The 20,254-nt window shown below is 49.4% G+C and overlaps 1 protein-coding gene across 2 annotated transcripts in view; it reads left to right on the plus strand.

The window, feature by feature from the left end:
* Positions 1 to 20,254, plus strand: part of PAMR1 (peptidase domain containing associated with muscle regeneration 1) — a 151,059-nt gene that overhangs the window by 1,870 nt on the left and 128,935 nt on the right. Inside the window, exon 2 of one of the 2 annotated variants that reach the window (XM_059405696.1) lies at positions 294 to 397. The gene's annotated coding sequence lies outside the window, so the exon portion shown is untranslated. Of the gene's footprint in view, positions 1 to 293; positions 398 to 20,254 lie in introns of those variants that run through there. The other variant, XM_059405687.1, reaches the window with a different exon arrangement.

The following is a 20,254-nucleotide window of genomic DNA, read 5'->3' on the forward strand; positions in this document are numbered from 1 at the left end:
TAGGAAGCAGGCTCCCCGCTGAGCAGAGAGCCCGATGTGGGACTCGATCCCAGGACGCTGGGATCATGACCCGAGCCGAAGGCAGCGGCTTAACCCACTGAGCCACCCAGGCGCCCCTCCAAATGTGATTTTCAATTCAAAGGCGGGGGGGGGGGGGCAAGTCCCGATGTTACATTTGACTTGCTGGTTTAATGGTTTCAGGGAAAAATAAATGGGTGGGGGTTGGAGGAGGTAGGGAGGGTGGAGGAGAAAAAAACAAAAACAATGACAGAACAAACCACACTGTCTTCCAGCCACCTCTCCGTTCAAAGCCACCAAGAAGGCTCTTGGATAAGAATTGGCTTCCCCCCTTCCCTCTCTGCAGGACTGTGTCCCGGATCCAAACCAAGACTGCCAGGTAAGACGCAAGATTGGGGGCGGAGATGGACTCCACCTCCTGGAAGCAGGAGTTAGAAGTCTGCTTTCTTACATGTGTTTCTTTTCTCTTTATCCCCCATCAGGTGCACATGGGGGTTTCCAACTTTATTAGCTCATCAGCTGGCACTGATTATATTTTATTCTCCAAAGAGTGAATGTTTAGAGCTATAGGGCAGACACCCTAATGTTTGTGGCTGAATGGAGGCATCAAACGACCACATCTGGAGCCTTCTAGTGGTGACCCCATATACCCTCAAGTGTTTCCACATTGGCTGAAGTGTGGTCTTTTGTTGAATCTGTTTCACACGGCACAGCTATATCATGCCTTTTATAGATCTTATCTGATGCTGTGGTCACTATGGCTCCCATATGTAGGCATCAAAACACAGTAATTCATTAAAAGATACTGTTCCTGCTCTGTATAAGCTCCTCACCCTCTATGTTAACCTAGAGGACAGGGGCTACTATTTCTTAACCTTTTATTTCTCTTATCACTTAACATAGTATATTACACTAAATAGGTGCTCAATAAATTGAATTTGATTTTTTTTATCTTTTGGGTTAACTTCTGAGAATCTTTTTTTTTTTGAATGCAGTGCTTTAACTTGGGTAAACTGTAAGCAAGATCGCCACCTTGTGGGCATAATAGAATATTGTCTAATTAGAGAAATTTGTACTCGTGTTTAAGAGGATGATTCATTATTTCAGCTAGATTCTGAGCAGATGATGTAGCTTCCACAGCCCGTGGCCTGTCCTAGGTGCTGTGGGGGAATCCAGAGTAGTTGGTGTCTCTGTCTCTTTAGCTGTCAACAAAAGCTGTAAAGAACTACAAGGGATGGTTCATTGTCATTGTCGGAGGAGTCCCTCCTGTCTGTTTTTTCAGCCCTGCCTGGCACAGTGCCTGGCACTTAGTGGGTGTTCAATAACAGTTTGCTGAATAAATCATTGGAATGCTAACGAGATTTTCTGCAAGTGGCATGTATTGATTTAAAAGAACCATCTTACTACTAAAAGATACAAAATAAGAACTTTCATTTTAGGGACGCCTGGGTGGCTTGGTCAGTTAAGTGTCTGCCTTCAGCTTGGATCATGATCCCAGAGTCTTGGGATTGAGACCCACATTGGGCTCCTTGCTCAGTGGGGAGCCTGCTTCTCCCTCTGCCTGCTGCCCCTCACTTGTGCTTTCTCTCTCTCGGGCAAATAAATAAAAATCTTTAAAAGAACTTTCATTTTAAAAGGAAAAAATATCGGTGAAGTTGCCCCATAAGGTAGGAAGAGGAAACGTGTGACTTTCATTCTAGGAGGGCTGGCCTCCCACCCAGATCTCCAAATCCCAGAATCTTTCCATCATGTTCCTGGTGTTGATGAAGAAACTGAGTCTTATAGAAGTCGGCTAAGATCTTATCTCTTGGAAAATGACTGACCTTATCAGAGCTCTTTGCCTGCAGATCCCAGGCACTGTGTACCACAATGGATGCACTAATAGGATCGTGAGCAAGTGCATAGAAATCAAGAAAGGCACCAAAGGACTAAAACCAAACCAAAACCAGAAAGCAAACCCCAAGTGGAATGCCATTTTAAACACACTCCTCTCTTTTTCTTATAAGATGACAATGCTCCCACCTGCCTTAACCTCCCAGCCTGGGGACACTCCCCTCCCCCACTCATGGCCAAGCCGCTGGGGCTCCTTGGGATAGCACTGTTCATGTGCAACCAACTACTGGCCCTTCGGTGCCTCTGGCAGTTGCTTTGCAAGGAGGGAAGGTGCTGCTCATCTGTCCCTACCTAGAAACCTATTTTCACCTTGAAAACTTTCTTCATATTCCTCAGAGCTTCTCCCTGTGCCTTGACTTCTAATTGCTTCAAATTTTTCCGTAGTCCTGTTGGAAGAATGGTTTGGCTCATTTAATTCCCAGTGCCTCCTGGGAAAGAGTGTGGGGGTGACGTTGAGGGTTGGGAGCTGGGTAGGAGGCTCGGAGTTGGAACGTTTCCGAAGTCTGGCTTGTCCGTGTTCTGGCTGTTTCCTTTCTGGCCGGTTGTTTCCCTTCTATGAGTTTAGGTTTACCACATCTGAGAAACGAGGCTAATAAATCCTGCCTACCTAACATGATTGTTAGGAAGGGCTAGTGAGGCATTTATAATCACTACGATGCTGGTGGCAAACACCAACCGAGAGCTTAGGATGGGCTTAGCACAGGGCCTTATCTGCTTCATCTGGCACACACACGTTTTCAACAAATAGGAATGTCCCCACTTTACAGATGGGAACACCGAAGCTTAGTCAGCAACTGGCCCCAAGTCATACAGCATGTAAACAACAGGGCTGAGATTCCAGAATGATGGAGGACAAACCCTTTGCAAGAAAAAAAAATACTGGGAGAATGTCAGATATAAAAAATTATTGCATTTAATCAAAGTAGACTCAATTCAGATTAAATTTTGCTTTGAAATGTTCTCTGGGGTTGCTGCTAAGTGAAACGGTTAAGAGAACAGACCCTCATACCAAATTGTCTGGGTTTAAAACTTCCCAGGTGTATAACCTTGAGTAAGTCACACAGCCTCTCTGTGCCTCGGTATACTCATTTGGAAAATGCCATTATAATAATCTTATTGGTGTTACTAATACTGTTAGTTACATTTATGTAACACCTAACGATTGATACTAATTAATAGTAACAAATCTTGTAGCTTATTTGAGGGTGTAATTAGTCCCCTTATTGGCAGTGCTTGAAGGACAAAGAGGTCACACTTAAAACAGTATTTGTGTAATTCTATGCGTGAAATGACTCGCTCTGTCACCCCAGGCAGCTTTTTTAACGTCTCTGGTCCAAAGTTTTATTATTTGGGTCTCTCTCCTCTCCACTCTTTGTCCCCCTCGGGTACATTATTTTCCTGCTTGAAGATCGTTTTCCTTGGTATGTCTCTGTTAGATCACGAGTTCAAGGAATGCTTAAATGAGCCCATCCTTACGTTCCTGGCTGTCAAAGGCGGGTACCTGCACACCTTGTTTCAGGTAAATCCTACTGGATAGTTAGAAGGAGACCAGGAAGTGTGATAGCCTTTGCAACTCATCTGCCAGCCTGAATGAGTCCCATTTTTAAGACCACACTGTGTTTCTCTGTGTTTCTGGAAAGAAAGTCAGGATTGACAGACATGTGTAATTTACGGTGAGACCAACATTTTTATGAACCTCTTTATTCCACGTAGCTCTCTTTCTGACCTGCTTTTGGAAAAGGTTCCTGTAGCCACTGGTGTTAGAAGCAAGAATCTAAAGGTCAGAGCATTGGTGAATTAATTTAGTGAATTTGAAGGCTGATGCCGACACACATCTCAGTCCCATAGTGTCGCACTCGAGTTACAGGGTGTGGGGGTAAAAATTCTGGGCTGGGCATTTAGGGATGAAAGTTTTCTTTCTCTGCTGGTAATCTAACTCAACTGCCATTTTTTGTTCATATGCGGAAGGCCAAGAACTAGACAGTAAGCGGGTCATTGGCTTTGCTCATGTCCTTAACGCCGCGTCGGGAGTTTTGGTCAATTCTCTTCTCTTCAGCCTCCTCTTCCCTTCCTTCTTTGTGCCAGTTCTTCGTCCTGCCTCCTCTGCCTTGTGCTGGAAGCCAGGCTGGACCCGGATCAGGCTAAGCCAGTCATGGGGCCTTTAGTTCCTTTGCCCGTGCTAGGCTTAGGCATAGACTTACAAAACCATTCTGGCCAGTGAGACCTGGAGTCCCCAGGGAGGTTTTTGGAAAAGATATCCATACTCTGGCCAGAAGACACAGACAAGATATGGCCCCTTTGCTTCATGGTTCAGATCCAGGTTCGAGGGCTTGGGCTTGGGATGGTCACGGCATAGGGGGGTGTGAGGGGATCTACGCAGATGCGTGGACAATGGCAGAGCAGAAAGATGGAAGGAACATGGTCCTTGGTAATGGCACCAAGCCCTCAAAGTAGTCAACTCTCACTTGCCACGTGGTTGAACGTACTCTGAGCTGGGGGTTTCTTCTGCAGCCAAAAGATTCCTAAAAGCTACCCCTCTCACAGAGAAGCTTATACACCAGAGCGGGGCAAACACATACGCAGATGTCTCCCATCACAGGGGTGCTCCTGGGCCGGCGGCATGGTGACACCTCGAGGGATATGTGCCGTGCAGCCCGGCCAAGGCTGGCACTGACTAACTGCTCCGTCTTCGGGAAGTCACTTAACCTCTCTGGGTCTGTTCATTCATCTGAAAAGGGGAGGCGGTCACCAGCTATTACGGAAATATGAACTACGCGAGAGCACAGAGGATGGAGCGGTGAATTCCCCGGGGAAAGCCAGGAAGGCTGCCCCAAGGACGCAGAGGTGAAGCTAAATCTTGAAGGGCAAACGGGGTGGGGGAAGTTTGCAGGTCAGGCTTTGGGGGAGAAGGGAATCCCCAGGGGAGCTCTGCAGCCACAAGCCCATGGACAGATTACCTTATCTTTCTGCAGCTCAATTTCCTCATTCTTAAAAGCACTTGAGTATGTGGGATTAGCTTAATCCGCTTTTGATACAAGACACAATTCCCTGGCCCCCTCCCTTGACTAAGAACCCCCAGGTCAGAGATGCCGCATGGTCCCCTTCCTCACTCACCTATGGCTTCCCCCCCACCCCCCGCCCCGTCTGAACACATTCACTCAACAAACACTTCCCACGGAAGGAGGTGTGGCTGGCTGGTTTTGTGGATTTCTTTGTTCCTCACCACCCAGAGCCTTACCTAGCGCACGATTAGCCGTGCGGCTCCGGCTCTGCTTCCTTGGGCCCCAGCATATCTCCTCCGTCAGACAGAGGCTGAAGCTTAATTAAGCTTGTAAAGCTTTCTGATTTCCTCAGATGAAAGGTGGCCCATAAGCACCAGGTTTTATTTGGGTGGCTTCTGCCAAAGGTTATTATAAATAGGGCTTCGTGCGCAGCGGCTGAGCTCTTAGGCTGATAATGTGTCAAGACCAATTGAGGCTTCCGAGAGGGGCGATGTTATCATAATGGTTCCATCATAGGCGGCGGGTGTTAATGGAAGGGGCTGTGGGGGAAAAAAAAAAAAGGAAGAAAAACGTAGCTCAGGCAGCAAAGCCCGGATGGAGGTGGCCGCCAGTGAGGTCTCACCCGCTCCTGGGATCTCCATCATAATCATTAGCTCTATTAGCCTCAGAGCCATTCCTCTGCCATCTCTTCGAGACCAGCCTCAAACTCCAATAAAAAATGGATGCTTTAACTCCAAATGAAAATATATTCCTTCACCGCTTTTTAAAATTCATTTCCATTGAAATGATGGCCAGCAGGTGTGTCATTCATAATGGGGGGCTTGCTGCATTGCAGACAGGCATGTCGTCAGAATGGGGAGCAGCCTGGGCAGGAAAGCGAGGGACTTGCAGCCCTAGGAAAAGGGGAAAAGTCATCGCTGGGGGACTGAAAAAGGGCCAGAAGAGGTAACTAACAGATGCTTGCTGGTGGCTGGTGGGGACCAGAGAACGGAGACATAGCTTCACGTTTCAACAAGGACATGGGGTTGCTTCAGCAGCGCAACCCTGGTTAGGAACGTGCCAGCTTCCTGGGCCCCAGCTGGTATTGCCTAATCAGTTCCCTGCATCCCATAAGCAGATGAATGATAACGTCCGGTGGTGGTGGCAGCGATCGAGATGATGAGGATGATGGCCGTGGTGTGACTCTCTTGTTGGTTGAACCTTCCCTTCTTTTCCAACATTCAGTTCATCTCTATCCGGTGTCCTTTCTGTGGTTTGGGAGGGTGAAGAAACTCTCCCTCTATTTCTGAGGATCCCTGGAGCTTTGGTCCTCAAGCTTGTCCTTCTGCGTCTGCTTCCTGCTTCCCTATTTGTGGCCTTGGCCCCGGTGCACGTGGACATGGCTGCGGAGTTCAGTGTCCTAATCACCTTTCGTCCATCAAATGCACTTGGACCAAACATATGAGTTTTAGTGACTTTGCTGAAGATCTGCAGGGCTCTCCAAACTGGGGGTAGAAGGTGTCACATCAAGTTGTCCTTCCCCTCCTGCCTTTTTTCCTGGGTCTTTGTGGAGAAACGGGCAGATTTGCCCCAAGTTTCATGTAACCCAGGGCCACTCTCACCGTTCAGGTTTTCTCAGGACCTCAGGTTCCAGACTGTCAAGGTTTCCTCTCACGATCAAACTGGGAAAGGGATTCTGGTGGACATAACCTCTCCAGGGTACTTCCTACGCATAAGGAAGGGTGCTGAGCCCTTTCTGTGCACTTAAGCTTTAAGACCCACCCCTGTCCTGGAGTTGTTATTCCCCCATTTCACTGACGAGAAAACCGGAGCATTGTAACAAGTAACCCTTGGCTCAGGAGACTTCTGCTGAGTGACAGTTGACGAATTCCAAACCTGGCCTGCCAAGAATGGCTAGAAGAGAAGCTGGCTCTCATAATGGTCCCGCGGACTGTACCATTGCTGTCTCAGAACCAGCATCGCCTGAGTGCCGCACGTGAGAATTGCCCACTGTAATTTCTCCTCTCCCAGGAGCCAACTCTGAGACTGCCGCAGACCAGAAACACCAGACACCGAAACATGCTCTTGAATATCTCTGGTTCCTATTCATTTTGACTGAGGGAAGAAGGAAGCAAGCACCTCAGAGGCCATTTCTTGCCTGCCTGAGTTTAAAGAGCGGCTGCATTTTAGGTACAATATGGGCCCAAGGAGTAGCAGGAGAAAGGCTGAGGATTAATGATGGTGATATATTTATATGGCTCCTTGTCGCTTTGCTGAGCGCGCTCTCCCATGCCAGTCTGGTGGATTTTTACGACAGCCTGTGAGGGAGGAGTAGGGAACAGGCGTGGGTGACTATTCTTTGATGGAAGAGAAAGTTGAACTACAGAGGGTTGTGGGATGAACACAACGTGAACAACTAGTTCCTGGCAAACCTGGAACTTGAGCACACTTTACCTGACTTCCACATCAGAGCTTTCCCATGGCGGTCTATCTTTGCTCGGTTCTGTTCACATCTGCAGACTCTGTCTCTATCCTGGTTTTCCACGTGGTTACCTGTTCATGTTACATGTATGTTACAATGTCTACTGAAACTCCAGGAAGGAGGGCAGAAAGAAGAACCCAGAGACGATTCCTAAAGAGCTAGAATATTTAAAAGCTCCTCTCCCCTTAAGCGATGCTTTCCATTTCTCCTGCTGGCATGTGTGACAGAAAGGAGGAGGGAAGGAACAATCAGAGGGGTTGAGGGAAAAGAGACAGAGTGCTTTGAAATCTTTTTCTTTGCTTGTCTCTTTCTGTTGGTTAAATAACTAGAGGATAAATAGGGGCTTTAACCAAAGGGCGTCAAGAGTGAAAGTGGGGGTAATCCCCAATCACTGGGTTTTTTTCTAAGTGACTTCTTTGAGGTAGGGAGGGAAATCATAGAACAACCCAGAACTGGCAAAGAAGCAATAGTATAAAACAAAAAGCTTTCTCTCAGTTCTCTGCCCCCACATGGTACCCTTGCTCACCCAGGGCAAAACCAAGCCAACGGGCTAAAGGAGCGTCCTTGACCTTGCCATGTTTTCCCACCGAGAGGGTCATTTAGTTAGGGGTGCTGACAGCTCTGCATGCCCCTTAGAATCAGTGAGGGCGCTGGTCTACCTGGAAGTCCTTCTGCCTGGGCTTTCTTATTTGTAAAATGGGGTGTTAATGCTTCGCTCACAGGGGTCCTGTGAGAATTAAATGAGATGATGGGAGCAGGTAAATCAGTAGTTGAGAAGTCCTGATATGGTTTCTGGCACATCGTAGGCATTCAGTTAGTATTACGGGACACACACCCAGCCTTAAAGAGACATGTGTGGGAGGGTACGTATAAACCGTCTGTAGCATTACTCCTCATGGTGTGTGTGTGTATTGGGGGTGGGGTGTGGAGAGAAGAGGCACATTGACTTTTTCCTGTATACATTTTTAATTTATGTGTCCTAGAGTACTTGGAGGAAGCATGTCACCTAAGTAAGGATGGGTGTGCACGGAGGGTCGAGTTGGAAGTTAGGATCAGATAGAGAAGAATACAGAATGGGACATCTTGGTACTCCCCATCTTTGGGTGATTGTAAAATGTATACCTGCTACACTTGAATCCGTTTGGGGTCCTTGGGTGGCAAGCAATGGAAATGGGCTAAGTCAGGAAGCAAAAGTGGGATCCGGTGGAAGGAGCTTGGAATAGGTCACCGACGGAAGAACCGGAAACTGGAGATTGGGAAGGACAGGAGCTAAGGATCCCTGGCTAGGTAAGGTAGGCAGGAGGGCCTTCTCCTGGACTGCAGGTGTAAGACGTCTCAGGCCCGAGCGCTGCCCTTTCGAGCCCACACAGTCCAGAGACAGTGAACCTGTTGGGTCTGGTTCAGAACCAGCATCTCCGCACTGGCTCAACCAGCTTCTACCACGTGACAGGGCAGGTGGTCTCCAAGGGAGCCCTTCTGGGCTGGACCATCATCCCCTTCACACTTCCGTGTTGTTCGACTTTTGACAAATTATCGCCTTACATGACCTTTTTTTTTTTTTTTTTTTTTAAGATTTTATTAATTTATTTGACAGAGAGAGATCACAGTAGACAGAGAGGCAGGCAGAGAGAGAGAGAGAGAGAGAGAGAGAGAGGGAAGCAGGTTCCCCGCTGAGCAGAGAGCCCGATGCGGGACTCGATCCCAGGACCCTGAGATCATGACCTGAGCCGAAGGCAGCGGCTTAACCCACTGAGCCACCCAGGCGCCCATGACTTTTTTTTTTTTTTTAAAGATTTTTTATTTATTCGAGAGAGGGGGAGGAGCAGAGGGAGAGGGGCAAACAGACTCAGTCCTGAGCGTGGAGCCGGAGCAGGGGCTCCATCCCAGGGTCCTGAGACCACGACCTGAGCTGAAACCAAGAGTCGGGGGCTGGACTGACTGAGCCACCCAGGTTCGCTTACTCTTCAAATAATAATGAGAAAACTCCAACAATGAACGAAGCAGAGTTTGGCTGCACAGTCTCACCAGCGCGTATTTTAGGCATCTCTTATCTGGATCCAATAAAAGTCAAAATGAAGCAGAGTGATTTGTCATTCATGTGCCCAGTGACACATCTCAGGTGCCGTCTGCCTTGGGTCCGAGTCAGCGTTGACTGTGGTGGCAAACACACCCACGCAACAACTGTCCTCGCCTTTTTGACTCCCACAGTCCGCAGAGCCACCATTTCCATGAGTCTGTGCAGTGATGCCTCTCCGATTCGGACGGGACTTGGAGACCTTTATTGTCAGGGTAAAGAAAGGGAATAGGACATCTGTGATTCTCCCAATAGCTGTTATTTTACGGTGGTTGGAAGGCGGGATGATGAAGCTCATGGGGGGTATGCAGGGTACATTCCGTGTGTGGGAGAGAGAGCAAGAGAGACAGCGAGACGGGAGAGAGGAAGAGAGAGACCGTTTCGTCGTCCTAGGGAGGGATGGTTTAGCCCGTGTCATATAAGGCGAGCTCAGATCCAGCCTGCATTTTCGATGCTGACCATCTGTGTTTCCCGGGAAAAGCGGCGGCCAGCCAGAGCCTGAGAGCTTTAGGGAAAAGTGAGAAGCAGGGAGGGCAGCCAGTCCAGGAGGGGCCGGAGGGATGCTTTGTGTCCTTGCAATGCCTCCTGGCAACAGCAGCACCAGAGCCTCGGCTTGGCTGCCTCCTGTGAGCCCCCTGAGCATCCTTCCCAGTGTCTGCAAATCCCCTCCCCAGCCACCCACCTGTTCCTGGTGCCTTTTTGTTTTTTCGAAGGGTGGGCATTGTTGGGGGGAGATCATCAGAAACTACTCATGTGAAGGCAGGAGCCTCATCTCTGAAAACCACGGGTAGACTAAGAATGGGTCCCACTGACCGCATCTGGTTATGAGCCAGGCAGCTCCCATATCCCCACAATCTTTTTTTGGTGGTTTTTTTTAAACCCCTGTTGATAAACAAGGAAACCAGGGTTCAGAGAGCTTCAGTATGTCCCTTGAGTGGGCCCAGTTCTTAAGCAGTAAAGCCAGATTGAAGCCTGGACCTGCATGTCACCAGGTCACTGGGACCTCCCCCCTTCCTTATGTTGGAAAACCAATAGCTCAGCCACCCATCCCTGGCTAGTCAACAGCATGAGACTGCTGAGACGCCTTAACTACAACAAAATGGGAATTCTGATACAATCTTTTCTCCCCAAGCCACCACCATCATAACATATGTTTAAGCCAAGCCTCAGAGGCTACTTTTTTGGGGGACGGTTGGGAGACCAAGGCTCAATGAACCAACAGGGGCTCCTACCCGGCTGTGAGAGCCCTCCTTCTAAGACCCCTCCCCACCACCGTCTGCAGCCTCAGATGCTGGGTGTTCTAACCTCTAAGGTTTCTGGAACAGGACCATTAGACTGAGTAGTTTGTTTTTTTTTTTAAACATTTTATTTATTTATTTGACAGACAGAGATCACAAGCAGGCAGAGAGGCAGGTAGAGAGAGAGGAGGAAGCAGGCTCCCTGCTGAGCAGAGAGCCCGATGTGGGGCTCGATCCCAGGACCCTGAGATCATGACCTGAGCCGAAGGCAGCGGCTTTAACCCACTGAGCCACCCAGGCGCCCCTAGACTGAGTAGTTTTATTGGAATTAAAAATATTGTGAGTTTTGCGCTCACTGCCTCCGGCCATAACTGGAATAGAAATGACATTGCTTCAGATGCTACCGTGCGCTAATTAAACCAGCAGAGAACGATGCCACCAAAATACAAACAGCAACAGAAATGGGAGTTGTGGGCTTGAGAACACTTCCCCAGCAGGGCCGTTGAATTTAAATTTCCATTACTTCGCGTGAACATGGCCCTAAGGAATCACATAGGGATGGTTTTTTTTTCGTGTGATGTCAGGGCATGTCCCTCTTGCAGTGTAGTCAGGTTAGTAAAGCTCTACCGTGCTTGGTTGGGGGTGGGGGGAATCTAACACATATGTATACCTAGGAGACGGTCCGGGGGAATACATATCTAACTCCCACCGGCGGGAACCTTGGGGGAAAGGGAATTTGGAAGAGAAAGAGAACTTTCCTCTTTTTCTTTTTAAAATGTTTTTAGATATTCGTGGTGTGCTTAAATTCATTCTACGCAGCACGCATTTTGGAGGCGACTGGAATGACCAAGGGGGTGCTTGAGAGGGAATGATTCATGCTTCGTGGTACTAGACTGTCAAAAGGCAGATGACACGCGCGACCGTTCAGAAGTGCTCTGGTGGGCCAAGAATGAAGATGGGAAGGGCGTGAGCTTGGCTGGTGCCGTAGAGATGGAAAGGACGGGGGGAGGGGCTTGTGCATCAGGAAAAGCCAGGAGCCTGGGGATGGGCTAATAAGGGGTGCCCAGAGAGCTGGTGAGACCTTATTTTTGGGTGTGTCTGTGAGGGTGTTTCTAGAAGAGACTAACATTTGAATCCACGGACTAGGAAGATGCCCCTCACCGACGTGGGTGGGCGAGTTTCCTTTGGCTTGGTAGGCTAGAGAATGCTGATTGGCTTAGGCTGTCTGAGTCCGTCACGGTTCTAAGGGCAGTGGTGGTGTCAACCCCTCTTTTCTCCCACCCGTAGGGCTGCTGCACGATGGGGGCGGGGTGGAAGGGACCTTACAGAGCCGTCAGGTTCAAGTTTGGGACGCCGGAGCAGGAGGGGGTCCACGTTCGTGGTGGATGGTGTCAAAAGAGGAAAATGGCAAAGGGGGGGTGTATGTGGCAGGTTTCCCAAATTGAGAAGCAGGACAGTAACTGTGAGCTCTGCTCAGGGTGGGTGGGTGGGTTTCCTCTAGAGCGGCTCCTCTGCGGCGATGGCTAGGGGAGGAGGCTGTGGAGGAGGATGCTTAACAAGGTGCTGGGAAGACAGTGCATGAAGCACCAAGGTCACGGGGGCAAGGCTAGGGGCCTCCAGGGCTCTGCTGGGCTCTGAGGGAGCGAGTCAGCCAGGGAACTGCCTCTTTCAGCGGCTCTGTTGGCTCGAGCAGGGACCGGGTGAGCGGAGCCCCAAGCAGCGTGGAGTGGTGTCACTGCACCGTGTGTGTAGGGCCGGGGACCCAGAGAAGCTCTGTGACACGGAACAAGTTCACTGACGTAGAGCAGTGGAGGGTCCGGCGCGGCGTGCCTGCCCCGTCCCTGTCAGAAGTGGTCTTAGTTTTCAGTCATTTGTGGCAGTGAGAGGCATAGCAGCAAAGGAAGCAGGAGCCCGAGCCACTCGGGACTCCTTCCTGCTTGGGAGGGACGGTTTTGTGAACGTCCCTCCTGGACCTGGTAACCCTGGGGAGGGGAGGCCTCAAGACTGTGATGACTGCGATTCCTTCCAATCTGGTGAGTGGGAGCTTGGGCAGGATTCAATTTATTTGAGCAGCGAAGACCTGTGGCATTACTTGTGTCTCACAGGCGTGGAGCAGAGGGTAGCTCCAGAAACTGTAGAATTACACCCACGCGTGCTTGATCTCAATGTGATCTCATTCCAGCCTTGTTGCACCCTCACTACCCCCTACAAGGCAGGCACGACAGAGAAGCAGCAGCTCAGCTTGCAGTTTTTCAGTCCACTGCCTGAGGTCCGGAGCTTGAATATGCTCCGGCTGGTCTCTGAGCCCAGCTTCCACATGCTGGCCCCACTCCCGGCCCCCCTGGCCTCACCACGTTATCCCATCTGCATGGGACATTTGGAATGGCTGCGTAGCCCTTTCTATCAGTCTGAGGACAAAGGCCAAGATGGCAGAGCCAAGAGAGAGCCCGGGTCCTTGGCGGTGGGTGAATCACAAAATGGCCCATCCTAGAAACCTCCAGCAGCTGGAACTGCTAATTGCCTTGCCAGTACCCACTCTACTCTTCCTCCTTAGCAACAGAGAATCTGTACTGATGGATGTAGCAACGTACACAGATACAAAATCACATTTTCCAGACTCCTGGAGGTAGCCCCAGACTCAAGGCAGGTAGCTAATGAAAGTGGTAAGGGGCCTCTGCTCTGCCCCTCTTTACTTTCCTACTTCCTGGAATGTGGACATGATGGTTGGAGCCGTGACAGCCATTCTGTGTCCATGAGGCTAACTTGAGGATGGAAGCCACGTGTGAAAGATGGCTGTGTGGAGAGTGTGGGTCCTTGCTGACTGTGGAGCTGCCATACCAGCTTTTGGCTGTTTATCTCCAGACTTCTTTCCTTTGAGAGAAATATAAACCTCTATTGTGTATAAGGCGCTGGTATTTGCATTTTTTATGCAGCTGAGTCTAATCCCAACTGAGAAACCTGTCTATTTCTGAATTTCCTATTGGGCAAGAATGACATTCCTCAATATCTAAACTTTTTCTCATTGGCCTTGTTTTTACGCGCTGTCGATACATCCTAATTGGTCCCTCTTCAAAACCCATACTGTTCCCATTTATCTTGGGCTGCCAGAGAGAATGCAGGGCTGTGTTCTTTAGTTCTCCCTTGCTTGTGGCATGAGAGGGCCTCAGATTGGGACCTTCATCATGTTCTACACACCTTTCCTGCCTCTAAGCCCCATCTTTGGGCAGTAACTAGCTTGCAGAAAGCCCAAAGGAAAAGCAGATATTCTGGCTGGCTGCCACAAGGGTGGTTCCTTGCTGGTGGAGAATTTCGGGCTGGTCCAAGTAGTAGTGTCCCCCCGCCACTGCCTGCTGAGTGGGGTGAGCCTCTGAGTCCCCACCTGCCTCCTCCCGCGCCCCCACGGCCCCTCCTCCTCACTGCCTCAGCCCATCACGTGCTCTGCCTCCCGCACAAGTCCTCAGGGACAGGAGCTTTTAATAACTGGCAAAGGCAACTATTGACTCAGGTTTTGTTTGCTTGCCACTAAGTTAGCATTTAATAAATGCAGGACTCTTGGCTTAATAGGCCGGTCATTGTGTATTATCAAAATGGCAAATTAATTATTCAAAGCTGGGCTCGAGATTCACCAGTGCAGCCGCAGAGGTGGCCTCTCTCGTTCCTCATTCGCAGTGAGCGTCGCGTTTCTGGCCGTTTGGTGTGTATTTAAAGTATAATAGCTATCTTGTTAAATCCAGGCCTATTAAGTCTAAATGGGAGTCAGGGATTCCTACGGGAGGCTGGGGGAGGGCTCAGGCAGTCTGTGTTGAAGCATCCCCAACCACCGGCCTCATTTCTCCCCACCTGCCGCCAGGATGCCGCAGCCCGCTCGTAAAGCACGGCTGGATTAGTAATTGCTCCTTCTTCAGGGACAGAACCACCTATCATCCCTAGCCCGAGAAGCTTTCCCTTGGATGTAAACCTATAACATAGTGACCATAACCACAGCCCCCACTTACATATGCCTGGTCCGTGCTGAGTGTCCACGCTCTCTGTCGTCCGAGAGAGCCCAGCTTCCAGATGCGGAAACTGAGGTCCAGAGGGGTTAGAGAGTCGGCTCAAGGTTGCACATGTGTTACCTGGAAGAGGTGGGATTCAGACACGGGTTATTTGGGTTCAAACACTCCCCGTCTCTTGTTATAGAGAACTCTGAGGCTGTGTACTTTTGTGTCCCACATGGGAAGGTGCTGTCCATGGCCTCTTGGCTCAGGACCTGACTACCAGAGCTGTCTGTTTCCCCTGCTCCTCCCTTTTTCTCCAGTGAAGCCCCAGACTTGTGCCACCCGGGCACACACACCTGCCTCCTCCGTTCTCTCAGCATCTCACCAGGCCCGAGGGGAGAGGAGGCGTCCCGACCTCTCTTTGCGCCTCTCGCCCATTTCCATCTCTCCGTGCAGGACTGTAGTGTTTGTGTTCAGACTCAAATGAGAAGGAACAAAATTCCCCAAGGAGCAAATACTTTCCAGAGTATGGGAGCCACTTGTCCAGACTCTCGGTTTGGGTTGGATCTGGGTCTTCCCCGGCCCCACGTTGTGAGCCCATCTGAGCTCCTGCAAAGCTCGCCTCTGCTTTACGGCCAAGACCTTGCAGCTCGCCGGGGGAGGGACTGGAGGCACCAACAGCTGACTGCCTGGGGACTTCATTCTCACTCAAGGTGTGGGATGCCAAGATGCATGGGCTGACCCATCGTGTGATGTTGGAAGGGTTCAAACCAAGGAACTAACACAGGGTGATTCGGTGTGTCTTCTACTTAGTGGACCCAAGCCACTCATTTATGTGATTGATTGATTGATTGATTGATTCATTCATTCACTCAACACATACTTCTTGTTGGTCTCCTTTGTGTCAGACACTGATGCGAGATGGGAAGTCTCTGACTGCACCAGCAAGTTAGCAGGTGTGGGTGTGAGTTCCCAGGTTTGCCCGGGATTTCCCCAGTTTGAGCCCTGGAGGTCCTGGATGCCAGAAAACTCCTCGGCATCTGTGCGGCAGGTGGCTGTCCCGGTCTGAGCGTCTGTTTTGCCGTCTGCTAGTCAGTCAGGCAGTCTGGACTTCTCGAGGGCCGATTGGATGCCAGGCAGCGTTCCCTTGTTGAGAGAACAGTGGCAAGCAAAGCTGATTCCTGGGGTTCCAGGGGTTCCCTCCCAGTAGCAGCAGACAGAACCAGCAGAAGCGAATCAGGTCATTGAAGGTGCATCTAAGCACCACCAGGAAGATGAATCGGGTACTCTGATGTGGGTTGACTGCCAGCGGGAGGGGCTGTGTTAGCCTAGGAAGGTCAGAGAAGGCCTCCATGGCCAGTGACAAAGAGGTGAAGCCTTGGTGAGGAGAAATAGGCAGTCATGTGAAGAACTCGGAGGGAAGCTTTCTTAAGGGCAAAAGCCTTGAGATGGGGGCATCAGCTGGGTTTGAGGCCAGAAAGAGGCTTAGTGTGGATGGGCAGGGGAGGAGGGGGCAGGAAGAGTGGGGAGGGAGGAGCAGAGGCCCGATGATGGAGGATATGAAGCCCTGCACAGGTGTGTGCCCTGGGAGAAATCACTCTCAGAAGAAGAGTCAAAGGTTCAGAGAAGTCAAGGAGCACAAACAAACTTCATAGGGCTATCTTCCCCCTCCCACAAACCCAATTTCTCCATTGGATTTTCCTTCCTGGGACAAACATCACCATTCGCAGAGTTCTCTAGGCTCAGCACCTCAGCATGGCCTGGGTTCCTCCCTCCCGTCCTCCCTCTTGTCCTTGTTTGCGGAGCGTCCAGATCGTGTCAGTTCTACCTCCCGCTCGGCCTCTTGCCCTCCTCCTCCTGCTCCGTGTCCTCCCTGGCCCTACTCTGCAGCCATTTCTCAGACCCCTTATCTGCCCCAGCCTCCTCACTGGTCTTTGTGCCCTGACGGTCTTCCCTCAATTGATAGGCCAAAACCCCTTCTAAACCTCGATCAAATGGTGCCACATCCTTGCTGAAGCCATCAGTACTTGGCATATTTTCTCAGGTTGAATTTCTCAGAAGTGGACTTGGAGACTGGTGTGTAGGCCGTTGAGGGTGCCCTTGTTTCTGCCATGATGAACTCCATGAACTGATCTCCAAGGGTCAAACTAACCTTTCCTTCATGGTATAAAACCCTCTCGGCTATGATGTATTATATATTTTTTTGTATAGTGTGGATTCAGTGTACTAGTGTTTTGTTAAGGATTTTTGCATTTGTGTCCACAGTTTTCACTTTTATCATGTACAGTATTCACTTGATTTTGGTATGCGTGGAATGCAGGCCTCCTAAAATGGGAGGTCGGATGGGGAGGGGGGTAGGAGCACAAGACAAGGGACTACTGATTTTCATTTGAAGATTCTTACCACTATCTAGTTTTTAATTATTTTGCTTTAGTACATGAAAATAATTTTATAGGACACTAAAAAAAAAAAAAAAAAAAAAAAAGAAAGAAACCAAGATTCAAGCCTATGATTTTTCATGACCTGAGATTATTTTATTTGTTGGAGTGGGTCTAGAGAAAGGAATAAGGTGAGTGCAGTGGTGTGGGTAACAGGTAAAAGGTGGGATTAGATAGACTTGAACTTGAGGCTCGGGGATCATCACTGTGCATGGAGGACTTTCTGTGTCGGGAGCTGTGTTGTGTGTTTTGCAATATCTGATTTAATCCCAATAAGAGCCGGTATCAGTGAGCTGTTGCTACACAGAAAACCATCCCAGAACTTAGTGGTTTAATGCAACAAGTTTATTCTGCAGTGAATGCAGTAATGCAGCAGGCTGTCTTGCCAGAAGCCAGAAAAGGAGACAGATGGCTTAAAGATCCATCCACAGAACTTTTCCATCTGCTCAGCGACTTTCTCCATGTAATCGAACCCTAAAGGGGTGATTAGAAAGAGGGCATGTGTACGAGGCAGTGACACAGGCTCATCTCATCGGCTGGATGGTGCAACAGACAAGGGATCATCTCTACAAATGTTATGGGTTTCCGGCAAATTGGTGGGGGTTGGTTATGCTTTGGTTTTGTTTGGGGTCACTTGTGGCATTGCAGTCATCTGCCCACGAGGTTCACTAGGGTAAAATGGTCCCAGATGGTGACTCTCTGATGGTCACATCCTATCTGGTGATTAGCTGGGGCTGCAGCGGGGGCGGAATCTGGGTTCTCCTCCATGGGGCCTTCCCAGCCAGATAGCCTAGGTTTCTTAGATGGTGGTGGCAGTCTTCTGAAAGAAGTGCGCAAATACGTTGTCAGCCCCTGTAGGTGTCCCGTTCAATGGTGCCCCATTGGTCAAAAGCAAATCACATGGCGAAGTCTAGCATCGGTGGGGAGGGAGATAGGCCAGGGCATGGATACAGGGAGAGGGGACTCATTGGGCGCTGCGGTGTAACAGTCTCCCACAGGATATTTATTGTCATCCTCACTTTATAGATGAGAAAACCAAGTTAAATAGCTTGCCTCATGTCTGGCAAGGGTGGGGGGGTAGCTGGATCACACACTCTTTTTTCTGACTCCCTTTGGCACCCGGTCTTGGCATTGACTTCTTTCCCAAAGTCCATTGTTCAGTTATCCTGATTGACACGTTGAGACACCTATTCTCAGGTCTGCTGCTGGTCTCCTGTGTGTCTGCGCTCAGCCAACCTCCCAAACACACACACTCAAGAGCGGTGCTAGCATGATTGGCCCATAGTCTCCCTTACATGTCTTCTAAAGGCCCAACGTGGTACTTCCCCTCTCACTTTTTTTTTATGGCGCCTGGGTGGATACATGCCCATCACCGTGGTAGAGATGACCTTTAGTATCTTGCACCATTCAGGGGATGAGATGCGTCCTCATCTACAGATGTCCTCTTTATGATCATCCTTCTAGCATTCTGTTAAGGAAGGAAATGACCCAGCAGGCAGAAGAATTCTGTACTTTCACTGCACCCATCTCCTTTCCTGGCTTTTGGCAGGGAAGCCTTCTGTGTCACTTCTCTCCCACCACTCGTAGACTGCCGGAAACAGGGGGAGTAGTATGCTCTCCCCGTCATTGCCATCAGAAATCTTGTAGCATCTGCCAGACCAAGACAGATTGCCTCTTACTCTGTGAGGCCCATCTTGTTGATGGGGTCCAGCCTGAAGGCCCCAAGCACCATTTCAGTGTTGTTATTGGCAACATGATTGAGAGGGGAGCTGGGCCATTTGTCAACTTGGCCTTCACAGGACTATCGGATTGAAACAAGAGAGAAAATGTATTTTACTTTCAACAAGGTTCCATTTGTGTCTTACATGATCAACTCCGAGATGTCAAAACAACATGGTGTCTTACTTACCCTATTTTTAATGTACTTTGAGACTGTTAGGAGAGGTGCAAGTGGAGAACTGAGGGTTAATGCTTCTGAGGAGCGCAATGCTGCTCTGTGATTGTTATTTGTGTTAGACAGACTCCTGCTACTCCTCCCCCCACACCGTAAGGATGTCCAAGTCCAAGTTCCTGGAACTGAGAATGGGTTTGTTACATGGTAGAGGGGACTCAAGGTTGTTCCTCATGTGATTTTAAAATAGGGAGAGTCTCCTGGGCCATCCTGGTGGGCCCTGAAGGACCCAAAAGGATCCTTCAGCGTGATACAGGGAGGCCAAAGAGTCAGTCATTGGGAGAAAGTCAACCAGCCACTGTTGACTTGGAAGTTGCAAGGGGATCACAAGCCGAGAGATGTGGGCATCCTCTAGTAGCTGGAAAACACAAGCAGAAGAATCTTCCCTGAGTATCCAGAAGGAACACAGCCCCTAAAATCAAGCTGGTACCTTGATTATAGCCAAGTGAGACCTATTTCAGACTCCTGACCTCTAGAAATGTAGACTAATACCTCTGTGCCATTCTAAGCCACCAAGTTAGTGTTCCTCTATTACAGCAGCAATAGGAAATGAATACACTACTTTTCATTAGCCCCTTGAGTAAAGGTCAGTTCCTAGAGAGTCCCCTTTTTGTGTTTCTGGAGGTCTTCCCCACACGTGGAAGGAACAGGGTTCATCACTGCAGTGGGAAAATTACCCCACCCAGCATGTTTCCTCAGAAAACCGTTGTAGAGCCACACTACTCTTTTTTTTTTTTTAATTTTTATTTATTTTTTAGATTTCTTTTCATTGTTCCAGAACACATTGTTAATGCACCACACCCCGTGCTCCATGCAATATGTGCCCTCCTTAATACCTACCACCAGGCTCATCCAACCTCCCCATCCCCTCCCCTCTAAAACCCTCAGATTGTTTCTTAGAGTCCACAGTCTCTAAGGGTTCATCTCCCCCTCCAATTTCCCCTGATTCCCTTCTCCTCTCCATCTCCCCATGTCCTCCGTGTTATTCCTTATGCTCCACAAACAAGTGAAACCATATGATAATTGACTTTCTCTGCTTGGCTTATTTCACTCAGCATAATCTCTTCCAGTAAAAAGAAGGGCCATCTGTACCCCATTGTTCATAGCAGCAATGGCCACAGTCGCCAAGCTGTGGAAAGAACCAAGATGCCCTTCAACGGATGAATGGATAAGGAAGATGTGGTCTGTATATACAATGGAGT

This window comes from Mustela nigripes, chromosome 1 (genome assembly GCF_022355385.1).
Source record: "Mustela nigripes isolate SB6536 chromosome 1, MUSNIG.SB6536, whole genome shotgun sequence".
Taxonomy (NCBI): Eukaryota; Metazoa; Chordata; class Mammalia; order Carnivora; family Mustelidae; genus Mustela; species Mustela nigripes.